Raw genomic sequence first — 15,603 nt, 5'->3', positions numbered from 1 at the left:
CAAGCTGGGAATTTGATCATGAGATTCAGACATTTCAGAAAAAAAGGGGGAATTCCTAATTCCATGTAGGAAAACTCAAAGTAGATTGGTATTGATTTTGTTTCAGTTTTTCATTCTCAGAGAAAATGAGAAAGCAGGAGATAGAGAAACAGCCGGCTGGAGAGAGAAAACTCACATTCATGTGCCTCTGGAAGAAGTGGGCTGTAATGAATTCTAGCTTGCCTCTGAGCTGGTCCCCAGAATCATGTTCTTCTTGAGTCTTTCAAAATGTCTCTTGAAGATTTCTCAGCTCTGAAAAGAAAGTTCAGCCTCTCTAAGTGTTTGAAGGAAAGAAAAAGATTTGGGGGAGAAAACGAACCATTTTAAGATCATCCCAGAGAGTTTCCTGCCAAAATACCAGATGCTGCTGTGAAAAAAAAAAAAAAAAGTATCTTCCACAATTTGCTGTCTGGGAACTGTGCCTGCCTCTTCAACAGGGCTAAGGAGAAAGCAGTAGAATGAGGCAAATGGCAGAACCACTCTAAATAAACAGTGTCCCTACAGAGGAATCCATCCTCGTTAAGGCCAGGATGACTACAGCATCCATTCTCTGCAAAACTCTATGCTTTGTCAGAAAAAAGCAGGTTGCCTTCCAGCAATTACAGTCGGTGATGGTGACTGTTTTGCCACGCTACCAGACACCGAGTCATGTGTTCACAGCAAAACATCCTGTCAGTGGTACCCATTTCAACCCAGAAGACATCTAGAATCAGAGGTATGCTTCTGGCTTCTCATACTGACCTTTGCTTTCTTGTTTAATTTCTATCCACCTTGCATTGGCCCTACCCAGATTTAGACCTTTCCCCTTCTCTTAGGGACTAAAAAGCAGGGTCAGAAACTAATTGAATTCAACTAAATGGAATACATATCTAGCTACAAGTAACTGCAGCAGACCCACAATTAGAAGATATCCCAACTTCTTACCATGACAAAGCTGCACATTCTCTTGGGTATATGAGAAACCCAAGATTCCCCAAAGAGGGGGATTTCAAATTTCCTGCCTTCATTTTTTTCAAATTACCCAGGTCTTAGACCAAGATCTAGATGGTTCAATAGCTCTTCTATTTTTATTTTTTATTTTTTGGTGTTTTTTGTTTTCAATGGGCTGAATATATGTGTTCCATCCAAATTCATTTGTTGAAGTCCCATCTTCTCCTATGGCGGTATTTTGACTAACAAAGTATTTAATAGAGGTCATAAGGGTGGTGCTCTGAGCTAGGGTTGATGTTCTTATAAGAGAGTCTAGAAAATTGTGCATGCTCCATGGAAAGGTCATGTGAAGATGTAGTGGGAAGGCAGCTGTTGGCATGGCAGGAAGAGATCCATCCTCAGTAAAGGAATTGGCTGCAACTTTGAGTTTGGTTCCCCGGTCTCCAGAACTGCTAGCAAATCAATTTCTGTTGTTTAAGATACTCATTCTCCGGCATTTTGTATCACAGCCTAAGCAGAACAAACAATAAGATAACAAAAGATGAGAAATTGATTCCAAAAAGATTAGAGATGCAGGTGGTGATCCAATGTGCTTTTCTCAAGGACAGAAGAATCTCTTGCAGAGGGCCTTGATTACCGCAGATCTTCAGCTTTTATTTTGCTGAGGGAATAAATCAGTGAGTGAGTGGTCCACACATCTCTGCTCCTGCCTAGAACTGACACTTGCTGCTGAAGTGGGTTGTGGGTTGTGGGGTGACGTGAGCACCACCTGAGCTTGTTTCTCAGTGTTGTTCCATGGTGCTTGGGGTATTTCCCTTCTGATTGTTCTGGGCAGACTCAACCTAAAGGCCAGCTTGAATTTTTTTTTTTTCTTTTACTGAACTCAATATTTTAATTAGGTTTCACAATGTTCCCATTAATGCTCTCTGTTCTGTTCCAAGGTTCAGCTCCATGTACTACATGGCATTTAGTTGTCACATTCTTCTAGACTACTTTGGTCTGTGACTATTTCCAGTCTTTCCTTGACTTTCATGACTGGTAAACTGTCCTGGTCAGGGCTCCCAGTCTAAGTCTGTCTGGTATTTTTTTGTTTTTTTTTTTTTTTGTTTTTTTGTTTTGTTTTCTCTCTCTCTCTCTCATGATTAGATGGGAACTGGGACTGTAAGTTAGGAATCCCTCTGAGATAAAAACTTTCATATATTACATGATTAAAAAAATAGTACATGATATCCACAGGAAGTCGTTAGTGATGTTAAAAACGAAGTTGTTTGGGTCAAATTACTATGGTTATTGAATGCTGCTATAGTATATATGATGCTCTGATCTCAATGTATGTGTCCTACCAAAATTCTTAGGTTAAACCCGGCTATCAATTTGAAGGCATCAATGAGTGAGGACTCTGAGAAATAATTAGGTCTTGAGGACACAACTCTTTTTTATTATTTTTATTTTATTTTATAATTTAATTTAATTTTACATATCAGCCACAGATTCCCTTGTTCTCCCCCCTCCCGCCCCCGAGGACACAACTCTTATTAATGAAATTAATTTGGCCTCAGCACAGATCCATAGCAAAATCCTGCCATACTCCCATCCCCAGAGCAAAATTAAAAAAAAAAAAAGTTTCGGAGGCTGTGCTGTTCTTTCCTTTCCACATGTGAAGACTCAATTCCAGAATGTTCCATCTGTGAGCCAGACGGGAGCCATCATCCGACACAGACACATCATTTACTGATGCCTCGATCCTAGAACTCCTTAGCATCAAGATCCACGAGAAATAAACTTCTGGTTTGTAGTCACCCAGGCTAAAGTAATTTACTGTAAACGCCCAGATGGTCTAAGACATTCTGATTGGATGTGATTGGACAAGTTTAATCTCCTTAAATTCATTAAGGAAAAATTATCCTTTTATGATATGTAAGGTTATCTATTTTATGTGTTTGTGGTCTTACACACAGTGAACGTTATACTAGAGTCTAATTACTTTCTTTTTACCCAAAGAGCCATAATGAAATATGCTGGATAAACTAATTAGAAGTGTTTTTCTCTATTCTTGGTTCATTCTGAGATCCAAATAGAAATTTTGATAGCAGAGAACTTATCCCTCCCCCCCATATTAGCACATTAGCCACCTTATAAAATGTAATTTATTTAATATGCCACCAGCCATACCACCCTCAAGCCTGATGTCACCAACACATTAATTTGAGGACATTTGAGGTCTTCAAGAAAACAAGAACTGGGTTTTGGTAACTAACCCAGAGGGCACCGAGGAAATAACAGCAGGTTTTCCTCTCACTACAGTTTCAATGATGCACTCATAAGTGGTGGGAAAGTCAGAGCAAGTACCATGTGCAGACGGGTAGAGGGAAGAGGCACAGAGTGAGTCAGACCTCGCCACTGTGAGAAGACAGACCTCCCTCTCCCTGACTTTTATGGGAATATTTATATGGGATTATATCCAGAGGTCAGTCAGGCCAGGGTGAGAAGTTAGCCTGTAGGGAGCAGACTGCTTGTCCAGAAGACGCAATTGTCTTGGCCAGAGCATGGCACATGAATGGACACATCACCCAACAGGTCTTTAACCTGCTTGGCTTCACTTGTGAATCAAGCCCATTGTCTTACTTGAACTCTTGAGATTTTATTGGTTGTTCATATTTTGCTTTCTGTCTTGGGATATCATTTAGTGCATACACTGTCACAGTTAAACCAAGAAATTCTTATGACTCAGAAAGTGAGGGGTAAATGTGGATAGACAGTAGTGACGATTTCTGGATTGGACCTGAATGTAGACTCAAAACATTCTTAATTCTATTTTTTTAAATTCTTTTGCAGTATTAAAAATTGAGCCAAAGCCCTCAAACAAAGTATAATTTTATATAGAGAAGTAATAATGTCTGTTTCTAATTCAGTCGCTCTTTTTGAATACCTGTTATATGAAAATCAATAATGGTACAAAGATACAAAGGTACAAAGGAAAATAAGAAGTGGCCTTGCTGTCACCAAATATATCACCAAAAACCAAATATATTAATAGTCAAATAGTCAAATTAACAGCAAAATTTTCAGAATCTATTTATATGTTTAGAGTACACAGAAGTCTGAGAGTTGGTGAGGTGGCGAAGATGGCCAGGGTGGAATGGCTTCTGTTGGTTCATCCTCAAGTGTCTACAAGCCAAACAGATAAAACTTCCCAACCCGTGGCCTTGGGATTTTGTTACAGGATACAATCTAGAAGTCAACCTTAGATGCCTGATTTGGAAGCTCCAAAGACTGCACCCACATTCTTTGGCAGAAAGAGTCTCACAAGAATTCTGAGCTTTAGCCTCTGAATGTTCTTGGTGGCATGTCATCAGGCACACCTGTAGCTCCTTTCCTTTTTGTTCTTTTAGCATTCTACCAACAGTTAATCTCCCCAACACGTATCTTTACTTTCAGAGTATTCAGTGATGTAACTAATATCGGGCAGTTTGCAGAAGAAAACACATCAGAGCAGTCTAGTGGTTTTCAGCGTTTATCAATTCAAACCTGCCTTTCGTAATCTACACATGTTCCAGAAGGCTTTGTTTTAGAAGTCATCACCCAGCAGTAGACTCTCATTCTCCTTCTGAGGATGGTACCTTGTCCCTGGCTGTTCACACTTCTTCCTTTACTTTCTCTGTTTTAAATTGAAGAAGATTGGGAGTTTGAACATTTTTCTTATTCTCATATTGTCTTAGTTAGAGTTTCTATTGCTGTGAAGAGACACCGTGGCCACAGCAACTCTTAAAAAAGAAAAACATTTAATGGTCTGGCTTACAGTTCAGAGGTTCAGTCCATTATCATCACGGTGGGACATGGTAGCATGCAGGCAGACATAGTGCTGGAGAAGGAGCTGAGAGTTCTACATCTTGACCCGAAGGCAGCAGGAAGTAATCTGTGACACTGGGTGTGGCTTGAACATATATGAGACCTCAAAGCTCACCCCCACAGTGACAAGGCCACACTTACTCCAACAAAGCCACACCTCCTAATAGTGCCACTCCCTATGAGCTTATGGGGGCCAATTATGTTCAAACTGCCACACATATATTCTCAGCAAAACATTTAAAACAATTTGTGTGTGTCTCTGTGTACATGTGTCATGTTGAAAGTCCTTTCAAGAAATGTTGTTTACTATATTCCTCAAGCTAGAAAATTTCTCTAGAAACTCAACAGTCTTAGATAAATGAACATGATTTTGTCTTGTTCTTTTAAGCTCACTCTCATGTTCTAGCTTTCAAACACCCTTAGCAATAAGTGACTGAATGACCAGCCTGATGCAAAACTACATAACAGTTCTCTTCTATTATTTTGGTGGCAACCATCTTCTCCCCACTGCTGTCCATTCTGCTACTCTCTGTAGGCTTCTTGTGGAAACAGCAGATGGGAGCTGGCCCTCCTCTACTTATGCGTCATGGCTCTTTCGATAAGGGTAAGAGGTGAATAGATAGAAGGGGCAGTTGGGATAGAGAGGTATGGAGGTAGTTTACTGTCTACACTTTCAGCAACCCATTGTTAGCTATAGTCCAAAAATATTAGCAAATGGAAACTTTCATATTAATTCCTGTTTAAAACAACATTTATTACCCTACAGTGTTATAATTACTTTGTTAGTTATTAATTTCTTACTGGGCCTAATGATAATAAACAAATACCGGTGCTTACTATCACATTGATAACATTGCAAGTGTTTTATAAATTTAAATTATCTAATGCTCATGAGACCCCTATGAGAGAGGAACGTTGAAAAGCTCCATTGTACTTTGTGCTGTAAATTACCCAAGGTCATTCAGATAGTAGCCCAGGCCTCAAATCCATGTTCTAAACCTCCTTGCTCTATCCCACTGAACAGAAACAAGTAGCTGGCCCTCTACACGCATGGTCATCTGGATATTTGAAAAGGAGACAAACTTTAGTTTGATCTCACATGAGCAATAGATTAATTGCTGCCTCCACGCACGTCCAACTTGGATGTCATGACACAACTTTGTCATAATCGAAGCTCTTGCTCAGAACTGCAAAGTTGGGTTCTAAAAGCAAAACCAAACAAAAACAAAAACAAAAACAAAAAAAGTTTGTGAAATCATCTCATAATGTTTTAAGTGAGCCTATGGTTTTGTGTTGGTTTGTATTCATAGCTACCTGTGGCCCGGAAGCCATGAGTTGGGCACACCTTAGCATCTCTCTCTATTTGCTTTACAATTCAATAGTTTTTGGAGGTTTTTTTTTTTTTTTTTTTTTTTTTTTGAAGTAGATGGTAAGGTCACAAACAGATTTTGTCTTTGTATCTAGGACCAAAAAAGGTGTGTATGAGGGCAGGGGGAACTATACAGATATGCAATTATTTTACTTTTACAGCTATGCATTTAACTAAAACAATGCAAGAGATTGTTCTCTGAACCGTTTTTATCATTTGTTTCCAACTCATGTCTGTTGCTTGATAGGTGAACAATGGGGAGAATGGGGCACCCCTTTTATTCAACACCTCCTGTGTTTAAATCGTGTTCAACAAGTCAGGCTTTTTTTTTTTACAGTATTTTTATTAATTTGTTGTTAATTTCATACCACGCATTTGAACAAATTCACTCCCTAACAGTTTCTCTTATGACCTTTTCTACCTTCCCAACTTTGAGATTTCTTTCTTTCTTTTCTTTTTCTTTCCCCACAGAGTCTAGTTTGTGTTGCTCGATTAGTCTTAGGGTTGAGGCCTGCCTTGGCGTGAGGTCAGCCCATCAAGGAGCACATTATTAAAGAAAACTGACTCTCCTCTCAGTAGCTATCAAATGCCAATAGTTCCTTAGCCGGTGGTAAGGTTGCATGTCCATCTCCTCCACCTCTACGCTGAGATTTTCTCTGGCTGGAGCTTGAGAAGTTCTTTTGTATGCTGTCACAGTCACTGAGTTCAGATGTTCATCTTCCCTGCTGTGCTGGTAAACATGGTTTTCTTGATGTTAAGAACCTCCCCTAGCTCTTACAACATTTCCACCTCTTTGTCTTCTACAAAGATTTCTTGGGGTGAAGGGTGTGATATGACTGTCTGGTTTAGATCATTCCATGGTCTTTTGTTCTCTGTATGTTGACCAGGTGTGTGGGGAGGGTCTCTATGTTAACTGGCAACTACCACAAGGAGAAGGTTCTTTTTAAGTGCCCCATGTGCCATTTATTTCATTAGGACTTGTGATGACCACATTAACAAGGTAAATAAAGTCATTGGGCAATGGAGGCTTAAAATCTGGTGACATTCTAGACAAGTCGGCAAGAAATTTAAATCCAAATGGACAAAATAAAAGCGATAGCTTAGTCCCTTCTAGTCACAGATACTTAGCTATTCAGAGACTTTCCTGCAAAAGCCACATCATTAAACAAAAAATGTCCACTCAGACAGAGAGAAGAAAAACTGTTGCTGTACAAAATTCTTTAGTGATGGTGTCTTGGCTTACGAAGTCCTGTGTAATAAAAACATTAATGGGTAAAAGCTGCAGTTGTAACATACCCAAAGTATTTAATTGAAGAAGATGGCAACACGTTGGAATGGTACTAAGTGAAACTCAGAAGAAAAGGATGGCTGAATGGAGGAAGAAGAAAATGGTTCCATTTAACAAGTACTTCTTCCTGAACCTCAGTGGAGAGATGGACCCTTCTGTCTGTGGCTTGCCTAAGTTCATTCTCCATGTTAGTGATGACCTTGCCAGATCTTGATTCTTTCTTTTTTTTCTTTCAGATTTTCCATTTCTTTGCAAAGAGTCCAGCAATCCCTGTCTTTGTTCTACTGTAGGAACATCTGTTGCAAATCTAGTGTTGAGTTGATTTGAAGCTAACAGCTGCCCAGTAGCAATTCAAAGAAACAGCCTAGGTGAAGTTATTCTAAAATTCCTTTCTAAAAGGGCTAGTTTCAGATATTGTACCTTTAATTACATTGAAATTATGTGGGATGCGAGCTTAAGGAATGGAAACAGTTCTCCCTCGTTCCTAAGATGGGCCAGTGTTTTGTGTTTTATGATACTCCTGATGTATTTAGTCCAAATATTTAAATATCTAAGTCTTCATAAACAGGACAAGAAAGTCACAGCTTGGACTTGAGGCCAGCTGGCTGTTGGCTAATGCTTATAGAGTGAAGTGGCATTACCCAGACTCAGCAAGCTTCTTTGACAAATTCTCAATTTATACCTTCCTACGGCTCACACTAAAATAAATTTGAATAGCATAACAGTCTGTGTCTTTTAGTAGAGTTGCTTTTCAAAACTGAGCAAACAGCAAGCTACTCAACCATTAAAAGAAAACCACTTCCACCAGACAGACCTGGTACATCCTGAAGACTTCGAGGCCCAGCCCAGAAGTGTGAGCTAATTCAACAAGGAGTATTTATGAAACGCTAGCCATGATTCCTCTTACTCCATAAAAGTCTTCAAACCTTGAATTTTCAGAAAGTTCAATGCCCAAGCAGGACTTAAGCCACAGAGCTAAGTTTTGTATAGAGCCCACTGCAAGCCTATTACAATTTCAGTCCTAGAATTCTCTCTCTCTCTCTCTCTCTCTTTTTTTTTTTTTTTTTTTTTTTGGTTTTTCGAGACAGGGTTTCTCTGTGTAGTTTTGGTGCCTGTCCTGGAACTTGCTCTATAGACCAGGCTGGCCTCGAACTCACAGAGATCCACCTGCCTCTGCCTCCCAAGTGCTGGGATTAAAGGCGTGCGCCGCCACCGCCCGACTTCCTATTACAATTCTAAACGTCTACATATACCACATGTTGGTGTAGACAACAGGCATGAGAGTCAAAGACAGTTGCTGACCACAAGTTGTCGTTGAAGAACTGTAGATGAACATTTGAAGCCCCATTGCAAACAGAGGGATAAATCTACAGTCACTAGTCTACAAAAGGCAGGGCTGAAGGAGACTCGGGCCTTCCTAGTGCAAAATCCCCTTTGCCCCACCACACATGTGTCTCAGCCTTTGGTGTCTGCATGGTGAGAATGCAAGAATAAAAAGGAAGAGAGGTCAACCTTGAGGTAGCAATTCTTGAGCAATGTGCCGGTCCTGATTTCCCCCTATTTTCTAACAGTGGATTTCTTTCTACCTCCTCCCTTTGCTTCTCTATCATTGATTTCCTCTGCTCTCTGTATTGGTTAGTTCTTGTCTCAGTTTCTATTCATGGTGTCTTAGTGAATAGACACCATGACCAAGTTTTAAAAGAAAACATTTAGTTACATGCTTGCTTACAGTGTCAGAGGGTGAATCCATGGCCGTCATGGCAAGAAGCATAGCAACAAGCAGATAGACATGGCTCTGGAGCAGTAGTTGAGAGCTTAATGCTTGAGACAGTAACCTCAAGACAGAGAGACAGAGAGAGGCAGAGAGAGAGAGAGACAGAGACAGAGAGACAGAGACATAGAGATAGATGGACATAGAGACAGACACTCATTGGGAATGGTGTGGACTTTTTAAACCTCTAAGCCCACTCCCAGTGACACACAAAGCCACACCTCCTAATCCACCCCAAACAGTTCCACCAACATGGGAACAAGCATTCAAACATATGAGCCTATGGAAGCTATTCTCATTCCATCTACCACAGTCCTACTGTGTTTGACAAAAACAATGATTTCTGCGGTTTCATTAGAGCCTGAAAACTGTATATCACAAGACAAAGTAGTATTCAAAATTAGGCAAATAAAGTGTATAGAGGTAAATCTGTTCAACTATCAAAAAACTATATGTGTCTGTAAGTGGGCCTTAGAGAATCATTAACTAACCCAAAGATGAAATGGAGTCAACCTGTTCACCATGAAAGACAAAGCAGGTCACCTTCAGGATCAGAAATGACTTGTTCCAACCAACAAGGCTGGCAGTGGCAGATCTGGGTGCTTGTTCTAGGTACCCCATACTTAACTTACATTCTCTCCCAGGATTCATTGAGGCAGAAGTCCTTTCGTACACAGACTGAGTTACTGGCTTTTCTTCACCACGATCCCATCATGATGTACTGAACAAGGCACTATGAGTTCCAAAATCAGGGAGATGGGTCCCATTCTTAACTCTGCCTCTTCTGTCTATATGATCTGAATCACATTATTTACCTTCTTAAAAACTTTCCTCTGTAACATGTAAAGGATACTCACTGTCTTCCATGACCATCAAGTGGATTCAAGAAAATAGTCACTATTTGTACACTTTTTATTTTGTCATATTCTTTTCTGTCACATAGTGGCTTTTTTCAGGCAATACATATAGCATATACAAACCCTTAGAGCACATAGCAGCAAGTATGTGTGTGTATGTAACATACACGTTGATTAGGACTATCATCAGTTACAAGTTTCACTTAAGCCTTTGCTACTCTGGCTTACATAGCAAACTCCAGGGTTAACAGTAGACAATCCAGGGCCTTTGTCCATTGTCTCATGATGATTATCAAGTTCATCTCTTACTTTCTGCCCTGAAAAAGCCTTAGTAGAGATTTGTACTCTTAAGGTCACAGGGTGGTTGCTCTGTCCTAACATCTGTGTTGTGAGTGACTAAGGAGCAGGAGAGAAGACATTGAAGAACAGTAGGGCACTACACTTCTCCTGACCGTGAAGCTCACTGCAAAGAGCTCCTCTTGTTTCAGCATTACTACTAGCCCTGTGAACAGGAAAGGCTAAAGGGATGACTTTTACCTGAGCTTATTTTATCCACAGGGATATGAAATGAAGGAATACTTCGAAGTTTATCATAATCAGGTGAAAAAGCAGGTTCATTTTATTGAGAAAGAGTTGTACTTAGAGTTTTGATGTAAAGAAGCATGGCTACTTGTCAAATGTTGAGGTGGTGCCTAGAATCTGCAGAGGTCAGGAATACAAGTATACTCTCAGGTCATTCCAGCAACTGGCGGGCTGGAATCTAAGGCAACAATCCAGCCAAACAAAGTTACTGAATAAATGAAATGATTCTGATCCTTTGCAAGAGCGACAAACGCTCTTATTACTATTTATTATTATTATTATTATTTTACATTGTGTATGTGTGAGTGTATGTGTGAGCATGCGTGTATGAGTATGTATGTGTGTGAGTGTGTGTGTGTATGTGTGTGTGTGTGTGAGTGCAGGTGTCAAAGAAGGCTAGAGGAGTTGGATTTCCTGAAGCTGTAGTTACAGCGGATTGTGAGCTACGTGATTACCTGATGTGGGTGTTGGGAATTGAACTTGGGTCCTTTGGAAGAGCTATATGTGCTCTTAGCCACTAAGCCACCTCTCCAGTCTCATATATATATATATATATATATATATATATATATATATATATATATATATATAAATATAATTTATTGCTTGTTATAAGCCAACTGGACACTAAGATCTGAGAATACAATGACAGCAAAAAAGACCCCCCCACCTACAAGGGGTCTAATCCGGTGGAGAGGGTGCAAGATCAGTGATATGTTGCAACCCAGGAGTCTCACAGTAAACAAGCCTTTTGTGGAAATACAGGGAGAGTTAGGTTTCTTTTTTATAACATATATATATATATATATATATATATATATATATATAATATGCAGTGTTTCACAGTATCACTCTGGCAGTAGTGAGAAGGGGGATTATTTCTGTTTCTGTAGAGAATTACAGAACAAAGGTAAGGGTCAAGTCAGGTTCTGTGACAGAACTTCTGGAAAACACGACAGACTAAAAAGTGAAGAGAAGCCAATAAGTCAAAGGAAGGTTTCTGAATCCCAGTGAGGCACATGTGTGGTATCCACAGGCTGCATCTGGATCTCTCTGCCCAAGCAAGCCATACAGAAAAGGGAATGATCTGTGTTCCAGCTGCCAGGTTCCCCAAGTATCACTCACCCTGGCCCCATAGGTGAGCTGACACAGTCATAGGAGATTTCTGCCATGAGTGCATCAGTTGAAATGACATCCAGTAGTGGAATATCAAGAGACTCAAGATCTTAATTTAGGGACAACACTCCAAAATATACTGAAGACCATATTTAAACCCTTATTTATGGGAGTTTATAGGAAACCATTATTCTACCACATTCGCTACTATTTCAAGGTTGCCAATCTAAGCACATTTACGAAGCTTAGCAAAACCAAAGATTTGAGAGTGTTTCACATCTGTTTTCCTTAAAATAGGTGGATGACAATGGCGTTAGCTCTTCCTTTTCAGTTATTCGTCAGAATCCACAGCAGGAAGGAAACAGTTCTGACCGCTGCACAAGGAAAGAAAAAAGCCCGTTCTCTCTCCTTCTCTGGGCCTTAAGTTAAAACTTTCAGAAAAGACGACATCAGGCCCTGTCCATCGAGCCAGCTCCTTGGTTTCCATCGGTGCAGCATAGGCAGCTGGTTCCATCTCACCAGAACCGTGGGATCTAGTGCCATTCTTTAAATGAGAAAGGCTGATTTCTCCTGGCTCCCCGGCCAGTCTTCTGCACTGGAGATCTCGCTCTTTTGAGTCAGTGTTTATTTATTGCTTGTTATAAGCCAACTGGACACTAAGATCTGAGAATACAATGACAGCAAAAAAGACCCCCACCTACAAGGGGGAGAGGGTGCAAGATCAGTGATATGTGGCAACCTAGGAGTCTCACAGTAAACAAGCCTTTTGTGGAAATACAGGGAGAGTCAGGTTCCTTAAAGCATGTATTTATGGAGAACCTTGCTCTGTAGCTATGGGAGAGATACTGGAAAAGAGAAATTCTTCCCTTTGAAGCTTCAGCCACTCTATGTGAGGAAAATGTGGGGGCAAATATCTCAAATATCTTATGAAATCTGCAATAGATTCTTAAAGTTTTGTCTGTACATGTACATATAGGTAGTATGCACGTGTGTGTGTGTGTGTGTGTGTGTGTGTGTGTGTGTGTGTGTGCATGTGTATGTGCTCATTTGTGTACAGGTACGATTGTGTGTGTAGACATGCTCTATGCTCGTCAAGGACTGAAGTTGATGTTGGGTATTTTTTTAGATCACTGTCCAACTTATTTTCTGAAGCAGGGTCTCTCACTGAACTTGGAGTTTGCCAATTCTGGCTAATCTAGATAGCCAGCACAATCCAGAGATCCCATGTCCCTGTCTCCCAAGTGCTGAGCTTATAGGTGGCTGCCTGTTCTATTTCCATTTCTATTGCTGTGATAAATGTCATGACCTGTAGTTAGACATTTCTCTCCTGCCTGCCAGTTCCCAAATTACCACACAGAGGCTCCTATTAATTATAAAAACTTGGCCAGTAGCTCAGGCTTATTACTAACTAGCTCTTATACTTAAATTAACCCATAATTCTTATCTATGTTTAGCCATGTGGCTTGGTACCTTTTCTCAGTATGGCATTCTCATCTTGCTTCCTATGTGTCTGGCTGGTGACTCCTTACTCTGCCCTTCCTCTTCTTAGTTTGGTCACTCTGTCTATACTTCCTTCTGGTTACTGGCCAGTCAGTGTTTTATTAAACCAATTTAAGTGACAAATCTTTACAGTGTACAAGAGGATTATTCCACAGCAATGACCAAGCACAACCTGGGGACTAAAGAATTTTATTCACTTCACAGATCGCAGCCCATCACTGAAGGAAGTTAGGGCAGGAACTCAAGGCATTAACTGAAACATAGGCCATAAAGGGGATACTGCTTACTGGTGTGCTTCTTGTGGCTTGCTCATTTGTATAAGAAATACAAACCAGGACCACCTACCTAAGGTATGACCTACAGTGAGTTGGACCCTCCTACTTCAATCATTAACCAAGAAAATGCCTAATAAACTTGCCTTAAGGCCAATGTGATAGAGGTACTTTCTCAACTGAAGTTCTTTGCCCAGATGACCCTCACCTATATGAACGTGACATAAAATCTAGCCAGCACATGGCCTCATCTGCCTGGATTTTTCTATGCATTCTAGGGGGTCTTAAGTTTGGTCTTCATGTATAGGCATTTTTACCTGCTTAGTCATCACCTCAGCCTCTGTTATACGTTCAATAAAGTAGCTGTGACATGATATTCTATGTTCTGGGAGTGCTGGTATTTAAAGCATCACGACTGACTATAGATCCTAAGACCATACCCTATTCTTAACAATGCTCAGTCAAATGTCTTCACAACATGTGGTGATGGGGTTGAACCCAGGGCCTCATACACATACATGACAGTTCTTTACTACTGAGCTATATCTACCCCTTAAGTAATGAGCTGGCAGAGTAAAGAAAACCTTAAAAGTCCAAAGGAGGCCTTAAAACTTCCCAAGGATAAATTTTTTTTATTTAACTTGTGCTTATGATAGCAAAGTTATAGCATTTGAAGAAAGAAGCAGCCATGAACACATGTCAACAAAAACAAAACTAGAAGCACAAAATAGCCCAACACATTTAAAAATAAAAGCATTAGCTTCAGATTTCAATATATTTTACATGTTTGTTATATCACTGAGTTACTGTCTTTAATATGTTTAAGAAAATAAGAAACATTTGAAGTGTGAATATAATACAGGACAAGGGACCTTAAAAGTGAACAGACTTAAAATACTCATTGAAACTGTAGACAGAAAAATTATAATGATTGAAATAAAAAGGACAGTGAACATCAGTCACTTAGACAAAGCTGAAGAGAGAATTAGTGAATAGGAAGTATTAATGATCAGGAAAATCTCTGAAGAAATGTAAAATTCACCAAGAAAAGGAGATAAAATACTATGAAAAAGTCATAAAGAACCAGGGCAAGTTTAGAGGCAGTGTAGCCCTTGCCTAACTGAACTTCTAGATGAAGAGCAGAGATAATTCAGACAGGCAGTATTTGAAGATAAGGTCTGAATTCTCAGAAGCAGCAAGTCCAAAATGTTACAATCAAGTTGAATTAAAATCAGTCTAAATCAACACTTTGTATTCTAAATTTTAGTGCCAAAGATTCCCCATCCCTACCCACTTCTTAATAGATAGATAAGAAGCAATAGCAATAGCAACAGCAGCCACATCCCAAAGTTGTCTATTACATCTTTGTAGGAGAATAATATTAAAATTGACAACCAACTTCTCAGTGATAAAAGTGTCAACAAAAACAAGCTCACCAATCTATTGTCCTGTACCCAGAAAATTTATCTTTAAAGTTTGAATATAATATATTTTTTCAGGCAAATAACACTGATGTATTTTGATCAATAGCACTCCAAAAATGTAAGAACAGATAAATGAGAACCATTTGTATAAACAGTAACAACAATGTCTAATTTCATGGGTGTAATAATGATATAACCAAAATATTCTGGTAAGCGCATTTTATTAGTTTTATTTAGCATTTATTAAATTAAATGCACATGTTAACATTTCTAGGTTAATGATTAAAATAATAAGGGGAGAATTTATATTTCTACAATGTACATGTGACTAGCTTTAGACTTTTTGATTAAATACATATGTTTGTTAGATAAAATACATATGTTAAAGAAACATAGAAAATGCAGAAAATTTAGTAAGTACAAAATAAGAAAGTGGAAGCCAATCAAAATATGTCAACTATGGTAACAAATAAGTATGAGCTAATATTTTTAGTTAATAGACAAAATTGCCAAACTAGTTAAGACACAGAGTTCAGGCTATGTGCAGAATAAGAGGCACATACAAACACATTTAAGTTGTAATTTCCACGGAAATGCAAATAATGA

Source organism: Peromyscus eremicus, chromosome 20, assembly GCF_949786415.1.
Source record: "Peromyscus eremicus chromosome 20, PerEre_H2_v1, whole genome shotgun sequence".
In the NCBI taxonomy this organism is placed as follows: Eukaryota; Metazoa; Chordata; class Mammalia; order Rodentia; family Cricetidae; genus Peromyscus; species Peromyscus eremicus.
This window is presented reverse-complemented; position numbering follows the sequence as displayed.